At 43.8% G+C, this 17,551-nt stretch overlaps 1 protein-coding gene across 2 annotated transcripts in view; it reads right to left on the bottom strand.

Annotated features, from left to right (window-relative positions):
* Positions 1–17,551, bottom strand: part of slc4a1ap (solute carrier family 4 member 1 adaptor protein) — a 164,300-nt gene that overhangs the window by 145,524 nt on the left and 1,225 nt on the right. The gene's annotated exons all lie outside the window — the stretch shown is intronic.

Raw genomic sequence — 17,551 nt, 5'->3', positions numbered from 1 at the left:
GAGCGGCGGGGGTTGGAGGGCCGAAGGGCCTGTTCCTGTGCTGTATTGTTCTTTGTTCTTTGAAAGACCAGAGAAATCAGAGAGAGGTAAATGTAACTCTCACCAGAGAACTGAACTTCCATTTTGATAAAGTAATGGCATTCAATGTGAACTAAAAGTAGAAACTACTTGTGGCAACCTGATTAAATCAGCACAGTTAGCATGTCATAGAGTCAGAGGTTTACAGCATGGAAACAGGCCCTTTGGCCCAACATATTCATGCCGTCTTTTTTTTAAACCCCTAAACTAATCCCAATTGCCCGCATTTGGCCCATATCCCTCAATACCCATCTTATCCATGCTTTTTAAAAGACAAAATTTAACCCGCCTCTACTACTACCTCTGGCAGCTTGTTCCAGACACTCACCATCCTGTGTGTGAAACAATTGCCCCTCTGGACACTTTTGTATCTCTCCCCTCTCACCTTAAATCTATGCCCTCTAGTTTTAGACTACCCTACCTTTGGGAAAAGATATTGACTATCGAGCTGATCTGTGCCCCTCATTATTTTATAGACCTCCATAAGATCACCCCTCAGCCTTCTACGCTCCAGAGAAAAAAGTCCCAGTCTATCCAGCCTCTCCTTATAACCCAAACCATCATGTCCTAGTAGCATCCTAGTAAATCTTTTCTGCACCCTTTCTAGTTTAATAATATCCTTTCTATAATAGGGTGACCAGAATTCCAAGTGTGGCCTTACCAATGTCTTGTACAACTTCAACAAGACTCATAGAATCATAGAAACCCTACAGTGCAGAAGGAGGCCATTCGGCCCATCGAGTCTGCACCGACCACAATCCCACCCAGGCCCTACCCCCACATATTTTACTCGCTAATCCCACTAACCTACGCATCACAGGACTCTAAGGGGCAATTTTTAACCTGGCCAATTAACCTAACCTGCACATCTTTGGACGTCCCAACTCCTGTATTCAATGTTCTGACCGATGAAACCAAGCATGCCAAATGCCTTCTTCACCACTCTGTCCACCTGTGACTCCACTTTCAAGGAGCTATGAATATGTATCCCTAGATCTCTTTGTTCTGTAACTCTCCCCAGCGCTCTACCATTAACTGAGTAAGTCCTGCCCTGGTTCAATCTACCAAAATGCATCACCTCGCATTTATCTAAATTAAACTCCATCTGCCATTCGTCAGCCCACTGACCCAATTGATCAAGATCCCGTTGCAATCAGAGATAACTTTCCTCATTGTCCACTATTCCACCAATCTTGGTGTCATCTGCAAACTTACTAACCATGCCTCCCATATTGCCATCCAAATCATTAATATAAATGACAAATAACAGTGGACCCAGCACGGATCCCTGAGGCACACCGCTGGTCACAGGCCTCCAGTTTGAAAAACAACCCTCTACAACCACCCGCTGGCTTCTGTCAAGAAGCCAATTTTGTATCCATTTAGATACCTCACCCTGGATCCCATGAGATTTAATCAGATGCAGCAACCTACCATGCGGTACCTTGTCAAAGGCCTTGCTAAAGTCCATGTAGACAACATCAACTGCACTGCCCTCATCTACCTTCTTGGTTACCCCTTCAAAAAACTCAAACAAATTTGTGCGATATGTTTTTCCACTCACAAAGCCATGCTGACTGTCCCTAATCAGTCCTTGCATCTCTAAATGCCTGTAGATCATGTCTCTCAAATACCTTCCAACAACTTACCCACCACAGATGTGAGGCTCACTGGCTTGTAGTTCCCAGGATTTTCCCTGCAGCCCTTTTTAAACAGAGGCACAACATTTGACACTCTCCAATCTTCAGGCACCTCACCCATGACTATCGATGATTCAAATATCTGCTAGGGGACCTGCAATTTCCTTCCTAGCCTCCCACAGTGCCCTGGGATATACTTCATCAGGTCCCGGGGATTTATCCACCTTGATGAACTTTAAGACTTCCAGCACCTCCTTCTCTGTAATATGTACTCTCCTCGAGACATCACTATTTATTTCCCCAAGTTCCCTAACATCCATGCTTTTCTCAACAGTAAATACTGATGAGAAATATTCATTTAGGATCTCACCCATCTCTTGTGGATCCGCACATAGATGACCTTGTTGATCCTTAAGAGGCCCTACTCTCTCCCTAGTTACTCTTTTGCTCTTTATGTATTTGTAGAAGCTCTTTGGATTCTCCTTTGCCTTATCTGCCAAAACAATCTCATGTCCCCTTTTTGCCCTCCTGATTTCTCTCTTAACTCTACTCCGACACCCCCTATACTCTCCAAGGGATTCACTTGATCCCAGCTGCCTATGCATGTCATGTGCTTCTTTCTTCTTCTTGACCAGGGCCTCAATATCCCCGAGTCATCCAGGGTTCCCTACTTCTGCCAGCCTTGCCCTTCACTCTAAAAGGAATGTGTTTACCCTGAACTCTGGTTAACACACTTTTGAAAGCGTGCCACTTACCAGACGTCCCTTTGCCTTCCCACAGACTCCCCCAATTAACTTTTGAAAGTTCCTGCCTGATATCATCAAAATTGGCCTTGCCCCAATTTAGAATTTTAACTTTTGGGCCAGACCTATCATTCTCCATAGCTATCTTAAAACTAATAGAATTATGGTCACTGGTCCCAAAGTGATCCCTCACCAACACTTCTGTCACCTGCCCTTCCTTATTTCCCAAGAGGAGGTCAAGTTTGCCCCCTCTCTAGTCAGGCCATCCACATACTGAATGAGAAATTCCTCCTGAATACACTCAACAAATTTCTCGCCATCCAACCCTCTAATACTATGGCTGTCCCAGTCAATGTTGGGAAAGTTAAAATCTTTGACTATTACCACCCTCTTGAATATATAAAAAGTTGTGTTTGATTAACCTTTCAGAATTCCAAGAAGCAATAATAAAAGCATGGATAAAGAAAATATTTTGGATGCAGTTTATACAGATTTTGATAAAGAATTTGATTTGATTTTGGTTCGATTTATTTTTGTCACATGTATTCACACACAGTTTCTTGCGTGCTACACAGACAAAACATACCGTTCATAGAGAAGGAAACGAGAGAGTGCAGAATGTAGTGTTACAGTCATAGCTAAGGTGTAGAGAAAGGTCAGCTTAATGCGAAGTAAGTCCATTCAAAAGTCTGACAGCAGCAGGGAAGAAGCTGTTCTTGTGTCGGTTGGTTCGTGACCTCAGACTTTTGTATCTTTTTCCCGAAGGAAGAAGGTGGAAGAGAGAATGTCCGGGGTGTTGGGTCCTTAATTATGCTGGCTGCTTTGCCGAGGCAGCAGGAAGTGTAGACAGAGTCAATGGATGGGAGGCTGGTTTGAGTGATGGATTGGGCTTCGTTTACGACACTTTGTAGCTTCTTACGGTCTTGGACAGAGCAGAAGCCATACCAAGCTGTGATACAACCAGAAAGAATGCTTTCTATGGTGCATCTGTACAAGTTGGTGAGAGTCGTAGCTGACATGCCAAATTTCCTTAGTCTTCTGAGAAAGTAGAGGTGTTGGTGGGCTTTCTTAAATATAGTGTTGGCATGGGGGGACCAGGACAGGTTGTTGGTGATCTGAACACCTAAAAACTTGAAGCTCTCGACCCTTTCTACTTCGTCCCCGTTGATGTAGACAGGGGCATGTTCTCCTTTATGCTTGCTGATACTGCCCCACAGACAGTGTTTTGACAAGGGATATGGACTGGACTATCCGGCCCTTCCAGCAGGCGGGATCTTCAGGTTGCACTGAAGGCAACCATTCCCTGGGTTCCTTGGCAGTGGGACGGACGTGCAAAATGCCATAGACCTTGGCTGGACTGGAAGATCCTGCTAGCAGCCAATGGTGAGCCGCCTCCGCCGCTGGGAAACACTCCATGTTGGGATGGGGAAATCCCATTTCGTGCTGCTATAGAACAATTTACATTTAGGAATTGAGGAACCAGTACTGAAATTTGCTGATTACATCAAATTAGAGGGTACAGCAAAATGCTAAAGACTGCAAGAGAGCAAAGGTAGGATAAAAGGATAAAGAGACAGGTGGACAATAACATAAAATGGCCTACTTGGCCATGAGCTGAGGTAACTTATGCATGGGAGATGCTAGGGGGCACCACCACCAGGAAGTTCCCCTCCAAGTCACACGCCATTCCGACTTGGAAATATATCACCGTTCCTTCCCTATTGCTGGGTCAAAATCCTGGAACTCTCTTCCTAACAGCAGTGTAGATGTATTTACATCACAGGGATTGCAACAGTCCATGAAGGCAGCTCACCACTACTTTCTCAAGGACAATTAGATGGGCAATCAATGCCCGCCCAGCAATGCCAAGATCCCATGAATTAATTCTTAAAAATGCATCTTCTCTCCACCATGCAGACAGATATTAAGAATTTTTTCAACAAGCAAGCCATTCTTTTATTGACAATTACAGAATTATCTTCAATTGGCCCACCTTCCCATTCACCACTGATAATGACTAAATCCATGGAATAACTGCACTCGATCTGAGCAAAGGTAAATTGCAAAGGTGTGAGGGAGGAGTAGCAGTGGGTGGAGTGGGATGATTCACTATGTGGAGCCAAATTAGATCAAGTTTAACCACCACAGCCAATGATAAATGTATGTAGGCCACCATGACCAAAGGAATTTATTTACAGCTACTACAATCACGAGCATAAGGGGAAGCAATGTCAACACGTGATGGAGAAAGGCATAGAAGAATGTGTTCCCAGACGAAGAAGGATCAGAGGAGGCATTTGTGAAGCATAAACACTGGCATGGACTAGTTAGGTCAAAATACCTCCTTCTGAGTTGTAGATACCACGTACCTAAGTAAAACTGTCCCAAAACACGTTTTTCATGCAGAAGTAGATGGCAGTGGTTAGCACTGCTGCCTCACAGCGCCAGGGACCTGGGTTCGATTCCCAGCTTGGGTCACTGTCTGTGTAGAGCTTGCACATTCTCCCCGTGTCTGCATGGGTTTCCTCTGGGTACTCTGGTTTCCTCCCACAGATGTGCGGGTTAGGTGGATTGGGCATGTTAAATCGTCCCTTGGCGCCAGGGGACTAGCTGGGGGTAAACGTATGGGGTTATGGGGGATACGGCCTGGGTGGGATTGTGGTCGGTGCAGACTCAATGGGCCGAATGGCCTCCTTCTGCACTGTAAGATTCTATGAAGTAATTAATTTTTGAAACCAGTAATTAATATCCTGTTATACATTAAATTATTCCTTCATGCCTGCTGTAGGCTCCTATTTTGTGAGATCGCAACTAAAGAGTGAACAGGGAGTTTCCTTTCTTCCCATTTTTATCATTCTTAGTGAAGAGCCCTAGTTTGACGGCACGATTCTTTTCTGCATAACACATGGGATTCCTGTGCAATAAGAAGCCAAATTACTCTCATATTAAATACACGGGAGGACAACTAAAATGGATCTGCCGAATCAAAGTTTGAACTGTCAATGTCGTATAATGATCTCCTTAAAGCAGCAATACCATCCGGCCTTTTCAGTTCTCTGACCAGGATACAGGAGAAAATGACTTCCTCGTCAAGTTTAAACAGATTTATATCCTCGGTTTTCAAACTGGGCCATTAGGAATCAGAAAGGGGAATTAGATTTCTGTCCGCATGGGGCCACATACACTGAATGCCGTGAGCAAGTGCCAAGAGCTCCACATTTTTCATTTTCTAAATGTTAGTGCATCACTGTATATATTGAAAATAAATTTACAACTTCTCAGACTATATTCCTTTTCCTGACACTGCCTTTCAGAAGCTAGGACAGTGGGCTCCCAGGACAATCAGAATTTTCAATGTTCCTTAGAGGGGTTTGAAAATGATTGCTAGGAAAACTACTATTTGCATTGTGAAGCAGAACCAGAGAAATATGCAGCACACAGCAGTATGCAACAAGTCAAAGAGAAATACTATTGGAATGCACCTTACTTTTTCACAAGGTTTCTGTCTTCAATCAACGTTGCATATTAAAATAATAATTTTATCATATAAAACACTCATTTACATGTTCTCCCTGTGTCTGTGTGGGTTTCCTCCGGGTGCTCCGATTTCCTCCCACAGTCCAAAGACATGCTGGTTAGGTACATTGGCCATGCTAAATTGCCTCTTAGTGTATTAGGATGCATAGGTTATTTGAGTAAATATTTGGGATTACGGGGATAGGGCCTGGGTGGGATTTTGTTGGTGCAGACTCGATGGGCCAAATGGCCTCCTTCTGCACTGTAGGGGTTCTATGTTTTAAACATTGCCCGCCTGACGTCCAATGTTGAATGAACAGATAAATACTCCAATTAATTACTGGGAAAACCGAAGCCATGGCCTTCGGTCCCATCACACTCCACTCCCTGCCACCAATTCCATAAGCTCTCCCTGGTTCCTGTCTGAGGCTGAAGTCGACTATCCACAGTGTCGGTATCCAAATAGCTGCTGAGCTGAGCTTCCAACCCCATATTCTATACATTGGTTACACTGCCTCCTCACAGCGCCAGGGACCCGAATGGCCTCGGGTGAGTGTGTAGAATTTGCACGTTCTCCCCATGTTTGCATGGGTTTCCTCCGGGTGCTCCGGTTTTCTCCGACAGTCCAAAGATATAAAGGATAGGTGGATTAGCCATGGTAACTGCGCGGGGATAGAGTGGGTGGGGGGTGGCTGGGATAGATGCTCTTTTGGAGAGTCAGTGGAGACGCGATGGGCTGAATGGCCTCCTTCGGCATTGTATGGATTCCATTACCAAAAACATCTATTTCCACATTGGTAGCATCATCCATTTCTATCCCTTCCTCAGTGTTTCTGCTGCTAAAAGCCTATTCCAGCAATTTTTCTTACACCTTCCATAAAATTGAGATCATCCAAAACTCTGCTGTTGTATAAAAACACACACCAAGTCTTGTGCACCCATCAACCCTGTCTTCACTGACCTATACTGGCTCCTGGTCCAGCAATACTTTTCACCTTAGCTTCTAATTGCTTCTTTGGTCTCACCCGCTCCTTCTATCTATTGCTCCACTATCATCAAAGATCTCTGCATTCCTCCAAGTTCCTCCGGTACACTGATGAAAGGTCACAGAATTGAAATGTTAACTCTGCTTCTCTCCAAAAATGCTGCCATAACCTGTTGAGTATTTCCAACATTTCCTATTTTTATCTGAGGTTCTATTAAACTTATATGAAACCTATGGTTCAGTCACAACAGAAGCAACCAGGTCTGAGCGCCACACTTTAGGAAGGATGTGGAGAGGCTGCAGAAAAGATGCATGAGAATGGTTCCAAAGATGAGGATGTCCAGTCATGGAGACGAATTGGAGAAGGTAGGATTATTCTCCTTGAAGAGAAGGTCAAGAGGAGATTTGATAGGATCAAGAGCAAGAGGACACAGGTTTAAGATATGACACAATCTGAAATGGAGACATGAGGAGAAGCTTTTTCACACAGCAAGTTGTTAAGATCTGGAATGCCAGATGGTGGTGGAAACAGATTCAATCGATCGAGGCTTTCAGAGGTGAATTGGATTATTAGCTGATAGGAAGAATGTGCAAGGTTATGGGGGAGAAGGCAGAGCAGTAGCACTAGGTGAATTGCTCATTCGAAGAGTCAGTACAAACATGATGGGCTGAATGGCCTGCTTCTGCGCTGTAACAATTCTGCGATTTTAAGAAACCACATAAGTTTGCTTTGAGTTGATTTCCCAACAATACGCATGCTCCTCAAGAGGAGAGATACACACAACCTGTTCCCACAGCTCGACTTGTGCCTTTGTGAGGGGTTCACTGAGTGACTGGGTGGGGGAACTTGCTGCAAACTTTTCCCTCCCTCATGCCCGTAGCAGATCATTCAGTAATAATGGACATTTTCAGGAGTACCATGGTGGTTTGTATTGGAAGTAGAAACCCGTGGCACTGGTGCAGGAGGATTTTTTCTTTCCTCGAGGGTGAGACTGTGGCAGGGGTACATTGTTGTGGCACTTTACTCTGTGCCCCCCTCACCAGAGGTGATTGGATGGCTAATAATGGGTGCCCAAAATGTACAGCATTCTCACTCAGAGAAGCAGAAAACTCATCAAAAAAATAGCTGGCTGGCAATTTGCCATAAAAGTTCCCTTTGGTTGGGATTGCATGTAGCAAAAGAAATAGTCAGTCTCAAGGTACAGCTTCACTCATTTAGCTTACAGAGCTGCTGTCAAAGTCAGAGCTGCAGCAATGCTGTAATATAAAGAACCATAAAAGTTAACCACTTGAGCTTCACTTCTGCTGTTTATGACCTTAATAAAGTTCTAAAATTAAATGATTTTCTTTTAATGGATGTGCTCAACTAAGGATTATTACCACATTAATTTACAGTGATTACATCATTGTTAATCCTTCAGTGTACACTGATCGAACTCAGCTGTGACACCAGTTATTGGCAAAAAGTCCTTCCAAATTGGAATAAAGGACCCATGCAATCTACAATCCGTCTATTATATAGTAGATAAAACAGGAGTACTTTCAAACACAAAATCGTTTAACATCTCCTTATTTGGGGAGCACACTATGTGGGGCCTTGGGATAGTTTTGCACATTACGGGCACCCCCATATACATTGGTGGTGCTGCTGAAGTTCTGGAGTGAAAAGTGACTAACTATTTCAGAGTATTAACCAGATATCAAAGAACAAAAGAACAAAGGAAAGTACAGCACAGGAACAGGCCCTTCGGACCTCCAGCCCTGTGCCGATCATGATGCCCTAACTAAATTAAAAAGACCTTTGGCCCTAACTTGGTTCATATCCCTCTATTCTCCCCCTATTCATGCACCCATCCAGATGCCTCTTCAATGTTGCTAATGTGCCTGCTTCCACTACCACCTCTGGCAGTGTTCCAGAAACCTCTGCGTGGAAAACTTCCCCCGCATATCTCCCTTAAACTTTCCCCCTCTCGCCTTGAACCTGTGCCCCCTTGTAATTGACACTTCCAGCCTGGGAAAAAGCCCAACTATCCACCCTGTCTATGCCTCTCAATGTTGTAGACCTCTATCAAATCTCCCCTCAGCCTCCGTCTTTCTAGTGTAAATAATCCTACTTTATTCAACCTCTCCTCATACTCAACACCCTCGAGACAAGACAACATCCTTGATCAAGTGTGGAGTTTGCATGTTCTCCCCGTGTCTGTGTGGGTTTCCTCTGGGTGCTCTGGTTTTTTCCCCACAGTCCAAAGATGTGCAGGTTAGGTGGATTGGCCATGCTAAGTTGCCCCTTAGTGTCAGGGGGACTAGCAAGGGTAAATGCATGGGGTTATGGGATAGGGCCTAGGTGGGATTGTGGTCGGTGCAGACTCGATGGGCCGAATGGCCTCCTTCTACACTGTAAGATTCTAAGTGACCCCTTATGTATTCCTTCTCCATTAAAGTATACTGAATAATTGCCATTAACTCAATTGTTACCAAATTATAAATTAATTTCAATCCCTAATCCCAATGTGCATTATCATGCACTGTCTTCACATCAGCAAAAAAAAAAACAGAACTCAGAACATGGTCACATCTCTTGTGCGGCCCTGTACATCCCCCTGTACAATTTTACCTTGGCAACCCGGCAGATGTTTGCAGAGTTGCCAAAGTTCAGAAATCAAATTTTGGTAAAGGTTACTGGACAAGGCTTGCTAAATCCCATACACTCTACATTTCATTCCTTGAAACCACACACAGAAAATCTATGGGCCGGATACTATAATCATTGTTTGCATGAATTTGTCTGCAGTGAAAATGTCATTCATCTGAAGTGAAGGTCACTTGTTCCGATCTGAAATTGTGGCATTTGCAATTGTGCAAAGACAGGAGGCAGGTCAAAAGATTGGACAAAATATAAGAATAGCAGAGGATGGCTAAAAGATTAATAAGGAGGGAAAAATTAAGAGTGTGGGAGAAAGCCAGCCAGAAGTATAAAAACAGATAGTAAGAGTTTTTATAAATATCTAAAAAAAAAGTTAACAAAGTGAGTGTTTGGTCCTATAGCGAGGAGTGTGAAGAATTGATAATGGAAAACAAGAGTTTGCAGATGAATTGAACAGGTATTTTGCATCAGTCTTCACTATAGAGGATACAATTAACATCCCAAAAGCAGCTCCAAACCAGGAAATGGAAGGGAGGGTGGAACTCAGGAAAATTACAGTTTCCAGAGGAGTGGTTCTGTGTAAATGGTTGGAGCAGGGGGCTGACAAGAGCTGCAGTTTTGATGGACCTCATCCCTCGGGTCTAAAAAGAAGTGCGATAGTTGATGCATTCATTTTAATTTTCCAAAATTTCCAAGGTTCAGGGAAATGCCTTTATTTATTTATTATTATTAGTTTCACAAGTAAGCTTACATTAACACTGAAGCTACTGTGGGAATCCTCCCAGTCGTCATACTCCTGCGCCTATTCGGGTACACCGAGGGAGAATTTAGCATGGCCAATGCACCTAACCAGCAGGTCTTTTGGACTATGGGAGGAAACTGGAGCACCCGGAGGAAACCCACGCAGACACAGGGAGAACGTGCAAACTCCACACAGACAGTGACCCAAGCCGGGAATTGAGCCCGGTCCAGATTGGAAGGTAGCAAATGTAACTCCATTATTGAAAAAGGGAGGGTTACAGGAAATGGCAAACGACAGACCAGTTAGCTTAACATCTGTTGAAGGGAAAATATTGCAAACTACTATTAAAGAAGTTACAACAGGGCATTTGGATAAGCTCAAGATAATCAGGCAAAGTCAACATGGTTTTGCAAAAGAGAAATCATGTTTAACTTTAAGAAAGCCCACCAAAGCCTCTGCTTTCTCAGGAGGCTAAGGAAATTTGGCATGTCCAATACGACTCTCACCAACTTTTACAGATGCATCATAGAAAGCATCCTATCCAGATGTATCACAGCTTGGTGTGGCTCCTGCTCTGACCAACACGGCAAGAAACTACAAAGGGTTGTGAATGTAGCCCAGTCCTTCACGCAAACCAGCCTCCCATCCATTGACTCCATCTACACTTCCCGCTGCCTCGGAAAAGCAGCCAGCGTAATCAAGGATCCCTGGACATACTCTCTTCCACCTTCTTCTGTCGGGAAATGGGTACATAAGTCACGTACCAACCGGCTCAAGAACAGCTTCTTCCCTGCTGCCATCAGACTTTTGAATGGACCGACCTTAGCTGATCTTTCTCTACAGCCCAGCTATGATTGTAACACTACATTCTGCATCCTCTCCTTTCCTTCTCTATGTACAGTATGCTTCATCTGTGTAGCTCACAAGAAATAATACTTTTCACTGTATCCCAATACAGTAAATGCAGAACCCTTCGGAGTATTGATAGGCAAAGGGATCTGGGTGTACAGGTACACAGGTCACTGAAAGTGGCAATGCAGGTGGAGAAGGTAGTCAAGAAGGCATACGGCATGCTTGTCTTCATCGGCTGGGGTATTGAGTTTAAAAATTGGCAAGTCATATTGACACTTTATAGAACCTTAGTTAGGCCGCACTTGGAATATTCTGGTCGCCACACTACCAGAAGGTAGTGGAGGCTTTGGAGAGGTTACAGAAAAGATTTACCAGGATGTTGCCTGGTATGGAGGGCATTCGCTATGAGGAGAGGTTGGAGAAACTTGGTTTGTTCTCACTGGAGCAACGGAGGTTGAGGGGAGACCTGATAGAAGTCTACAAGATTATGAGAGGCATGGACAGAGTGGATAGTCAGAAGCTTTTTCCCAGGGTGGAAGAGTCAATTACTAGGGGGCACAGGTTTAAGGTGCGAGGGGCAAGTTTTAAAAGAGATGTACGAGGCAGATTTTTTACACAGAGAGTGGTGGATGCCTGGAACTCGTTGTCGGGGGAGGTAGTGGAAGCGGATACGGTAGTGACTTTTAAGGGGCGTCTTGACAAGTACATGAATGAGATGGGAATAGAGTGATATGGTCCCTGGAAGCGTAGGGGGTTTTAGTTAAGTCAGGTAGCATGGTCGGTGCAGGCTTGGAGGGCCGAAGGGCCTGTTCCTGTGCTGTAATTTTCTTTGTTCTTTATCTGACAATAATAAATCAAATCAAAATAACTTATCCTTTGAGGAAGAAACCTGTGCTGTGGATAAAGGGGAACTGGTAGATATACTGTACTTCAATTTAGATAGCATTCGATAAGATGCTACATCAAAGGTTATTGCGGAAAATGAAAGCTCATGATATTGGGTTAACATTTTGCTCGGACAGAAGATCAACTGGCTAACATGAAGCAGAAAGTAGATATAAATGGATCTTTTTCTGGTCGCAAGATTGTAATCAGTGGTGTGCTACATGGATTGGAGCTGGGACCTCAACCGTTCAGTTTATATAAATGACTTGGATAAAAGGATTGAATGGTTGCCAGATTTGCTGATAACACAAAGATAGGTAGAAAATTAAAGTATGAAGAGGACATAAAGGTGGTACAAAAGATATAGATAGGTTAAGTGAGTTAGCAAAGATCTGGCAAATGGAATATAGTGTGGGAAAGGATGTAGATGCATTGGAATCATTTAAGAAGGTTTACTAGATGTTGAATGGGTGGGTTGTCATATGAGGAAAGGTTGGACATGCTAGACTTGTACTCACTGGTGTTCAAATGAGTAAGAGGTGATTTGATCGAAACATTGAAGATCCTGAAGGATGTTGACTGGGAAAATCTAGAACTCTCAGCGGTTTGAGTGTCTTGCAACTCTCTTCCACAAAGGTTGGTGGAAGCAAAGTATGAATATTTTTAAGACAGAGCTAGACAGTCTTCTGATAGGCAAGGAGGCGAAAGGTTATTGGGGTAAGTGGGGATATAGAGTCGAGTTAAAATCAGTTCAGTCATGCCCTTTCAAACCCCCAATTTCAATCACCGAGAAGACAAGGACAGCAGATGCATGGGAACACAACAACCTTAAGGCTCCCTTCCATATCACACACCACCCTGGCTTGGAATATCACTGTTCCCTCATTGTCACTGGATCAAAATCCTGGAACTCCCTCCCAAAGGGCACTGTGGGTGCACAACAAGAACTGCAATGGTTCAAGGGAGACTTACTGCTCAAGGACAATTTGGGATGGGCAATAAAAATGCTGGCCTAGCCAGCAATGCCCACATCCTGTGAAAATATTTTTAAAAATCTCTTTGAATGGCAGAGCAGCCTTGAGGGTTGAATGGATTATTCCTGCTTCTAATTCATATGTTCATATCAGCAGCAGAAGAATTGTATTCAAATTTAAACTGTAACCTCATGGTTCAGCATATCCCCCATCTACCATTACATCAAACTAGGGGAGCAACCCCAGTTCAATGGGGAATATAGGAGAGCATGCAAGTAGCAGCACTAGGCATATCTGAAAATGAGATGCCAACTTGTTGGAGCTACCACAAAGGATTCTATGCATGCTAAATAATGGAAGCAGCATGGGATAGATAGAACTAATGATCCCACAATCAACAGATCGGATCAAAGCTCTGTGGTCTGCATCATCCAGCCATGACTGGTGGAGAACAATTAAACAACCCAGTGGAGGAGGCGGCTCCATAAATATCCCATGCTCAATGATGGGGGAGCTCAGCACATAAGTACAAAAGACGAGGCTGAAGCATTTGCACCAATCTTCAGCCATAAATGTCAAGTGGACGATCCATCTCAGCCTCCTCTGGAGATCCCCAACATCACAGATGCCAGTCTTCAGCCAATTTGATTCACTTCACATGATACCAAGCAAGGGCTGAAAGGTCATGGGCCTTGACAACATTCCAGCAATAGTATTGAAGACTTGAGCTCCAGAACTAGGCCTGTCTCTAGCCAAGGTGCTCCACTATAGCTGCAACTCTGGCATCATTCCAGCAATGTTGAAACTTGTCCAACTATATCCAGTCCATAAAAAGGACAAATTCAATTTGGCCAATTGCTGCCCCATCAGTGATCACCAGCAAAGAGATGGATGGGATTGTCTTCAATGCTGTCAAGCAGCGTGTACTCAGCAATAACCTGCTCACTGATGTTCAGTTTGGCTTTCGCCAGGATCCAGATCTCATTACAACCTTAGTCCAAACATGAACAAAAGAGCTGAATTCCAGAAATGAAGTGAGAGTGACTGCCCTTGACATCATGGCAACAGTTGACTAAATGTGGTATTAAGAAACATTAGCGCAACTGAAGTCAATGCAAATCTGGGGGGAAAATCTCCACTGTCTGAAGCCATGCTGATTTGATTTTAACACGAAAGGAAACTACTTGTGGATAGAACATAGAACCACAGAATCCCTACAGTGCAGAAGGCGGCTATTCGGCCCATCAAGTTTGCACCAATCTCCAAAAGAGAATCCCACCAATGCCCGCCCCCCTCCCCCTATCCCTGTAATCCTGCGCAATTTAGCATGGTTAATACACTTAACCTGCACATCTTTGGACTGTGGGAGGAAACCGCAGCACTCGGAGGAAACCCAAGCAGACATGGGGAGAATGTGCAAACTCCACACAAACACAGACACCCAAGGCTGGAATCGAACCCGGGTCCCTGGTGCTGAGGCAGCAGTGCTAACCACTGTGCCACCGCGCTGCCTACTGGAGGCCAATCATCTCAGTCCAGATCATCGTGGTAGGAGTTCTTCAGGGTAGCGTCCTACGCATCTGAACAAAGAATAAAAAGAACAGTACAGCACAGTAACAGGCCCTTCGGCCCTCCAAGCCTGCGCCAATCATAATGCCTGTATAAACTAAAACCGTATGCATTTACAGACTCCATATCCTTCTATTCCAATCCTATTCATGTATTCGTCTAGATGCCCCTTAAATGCCACTATCATAACTGCTCCCACCACCTCCCCAGGCAGCACGTTCCAGACATTCACCACCCTCTGTGTAAGAAACTTGCCTTGCACATCTTATCTAAACTTTTCCCATGCACGTTAAACTTATGTCCCCTAGTACTTGACTTTTCTACCCTCGGAAAGAGCATCTGATTATCCACTCTGTCCATGCCGCTCAAAATCTTGTAAACCTTTATCTGGTCGCCCCTCAACCTCTGTTTCATCAATGACTTTCACCCTATCCTAGTGAATCAATAGGATGCTTTTCAAAAGACGATAGTACAGGTACAGTTAAATTATATTACCCCCGGGGGAACTGTAGGGTAAACCAGTCCGGAACTGATAGAGAAAAAGATGAAGCAGATAAAGGGGTTGGATAATACAATTGGGAAGTAGACTCAATTTAGAATGTTCAGGCAATGTCAAGGTGTATTCCCTTCAGGGGAAAGGTGGGACAAATAAATCCAGAGCACCCTGGATGATGAGAGAGATAGAGGTGAAGATGAAATGGAAGAAGTGCGTGTATGACAGATGTCAGCTAGAAAATACAATGGAGAATAAGATTGAAATAGAAGGCCCAGAGGGGAAGTGAAAAAAATTAATAAGGAAAGCAAGGTGAGAGCATGAAAAGAAATTGGCAGCTGTCATAAAAGGGAATGCCAAGGTCTTCTATAATCATATAAATATTAAAAGGATGGTAGAGTAGGGTTGCTTAGGGATAAAAAAGGGAAGGTGTATGTGGAGCTAGCAGAAATAGTGGAGGCATTAAACGTCTACTTTGCTTCCGTCTTTACAAAGACTGAAAATACTACCCAGGTTGAGGTGAGTGAGGAGGTAATAGTACACCCGAAGAACTTACAATTGCAAAGAAGGTGGTGTTAGAAAGGCTATCCTTACTTAAAATAGATAAGATTCCAGGAGAGGATGAGATGCGTCCAAGGGTTCTGAGAAAAGTGAGAGTGGAAATTGCAGAGGAACAACCGATAATCTTCCAGTCTTCCTTAGACACAGAGGACTGGAGAATTGTAAATGTTACACCCCGGTTCCGAAAAGGGTGCAAGGATAAACGGCAGCAACTACAGACCAATCAATTTGACTTCATTGGTAGGGAAATGCCTGGAAACTATTGTTTGGGACAAAATCAATAGTCACTTAGACAAGTGCCGGATAATTAAAGAAAGCCAGCATAGGTTCATCAAGGGAAAATAGTGTTTAACCAACTTGCTGGAGATTTCTGACGAGGTAAAAGAGGTTGATCAGGGCAACGCTGTTGATATGGGATATATGGATTTTCAAAAGACATTTGATACAATGCCACACAACAAACTTATGAACAAAATTCATATTCTTGGAATAAAAGGGAAATTAGGCATTTAGATAAGAAATTGGCTGAGTGACAGTAAACAGAGGGTAGTAATAAATCATTGTTTTTTCAGGTTAGAGGAAGGTTTGTATTGGAGTTCCCCAGGTCAGTGTTGGGACCTTCACTTTTCCTGATATATTAATGACCTAGACCTAGTTCATGTCATGATTTCAGAATTTGCAGATGACACAAAAATTGAAAATAATACGAACTGTGATGAGGGTAGTCTTGAACTTCAAAAGGACACAGACATGGATTGGGCAGACAAGTGACAGATGAAGTTCAATTCAGAGAGGTGTGAGATAATTCATTTTGGCAAGAAGAATATAGAGAGAATAAAGAGAAAAGTTCTAACAGAAGTGCAGGAACAGAGGGGCCTTGATATAGATGTACATAAGTCATTGAAAATGGCAGGGCACGTGGAGAGAACTTACAGTATCTTAGGCTTTATTAATAGGGATATTGAATCATAGATTAGAATCCCTACAGTGCACAAGGATGCCATTCGGCCCATCAAGCCTGCACCGACAGCAATCCCGCCCAGGCCCTATCCCCTTGTATTTACTCTGTTAATCCCTCTGACACTAAGGGACAATTTAGTATGGTCAATCCACCTAACCTGCACATTTTGGACCGGAGGAGAAAACTGGAATACCCGGAGGAAATCCACGCAGACACGGGGAGAACGTGGAAACTCCACACGGACAGTCATCCAAGGCCAGAATTGAACCCGGGTGCCTGGCGTTGTGAGGCAGCAGTGCTAACCACTGTGCCACCTTGCTACCCATATTGAGTGCAAGACTAAGGTTGTGTCGAACTTGTATGAGACACCAGTTAGGCCTCATCTGGAGTAGTGCATCCTGTTCTGGGCACCACACTCGAGGAAAGTGTTGGGGAGAGTACAAAGGAGATTCACAAGACTGATTCCAGGGATAAAGAACTGTATCCACAAGGATAGCCACTATTTTCCTTGAAGAAGAGAAGGCCGAGAGGAGACTTGATGGAAGTTTTTAAGATCCTGATGAGTATGGACAAGGGAATTAGTGAGAAAATGTTCCCACTCAACAGAACATCAAGAACTAGAGTGCACACTTCAAAATAATTGGCAAAAGGTGTTAAAGTGATGTGAGGTAAAGAATTTCACCAGAGGGTCGTTGGAGTCTAGAACAAATTTCCAGAGAGAGTGGGGAAGGCAGGTATGATTGGTATTCAAAAAGGAGTCATACAAACTCAAAACGTCAACTCTATTTTCTCCCTCCACAGATGCTGCCAAATCTGCTGAGCTTTTCCAACACTTTCTGTTTCACATTCCAGTATCCACAGTATTGCTTTTATTATATTAATGTATTCATCCCAGCCTCGGGTGACTG

This window comes from Mustelus asterias, chromosome 5 (assembly GCF_964213995.1).
Source record: "Mustelus asterias chromosome 5, sMusAst1.hap1.1, whole genome shotgun sequence".
NCBI classification, from domain to species: Eukaryota; Metazoa; Chordata; class Chondrichthyes; order Carcharhiniformes; family Triakidae; genus Mustelus; species Mustelus asterias.
This window is presented reverse-complemented; position numbering and strand designations above follow the sequence as displayed.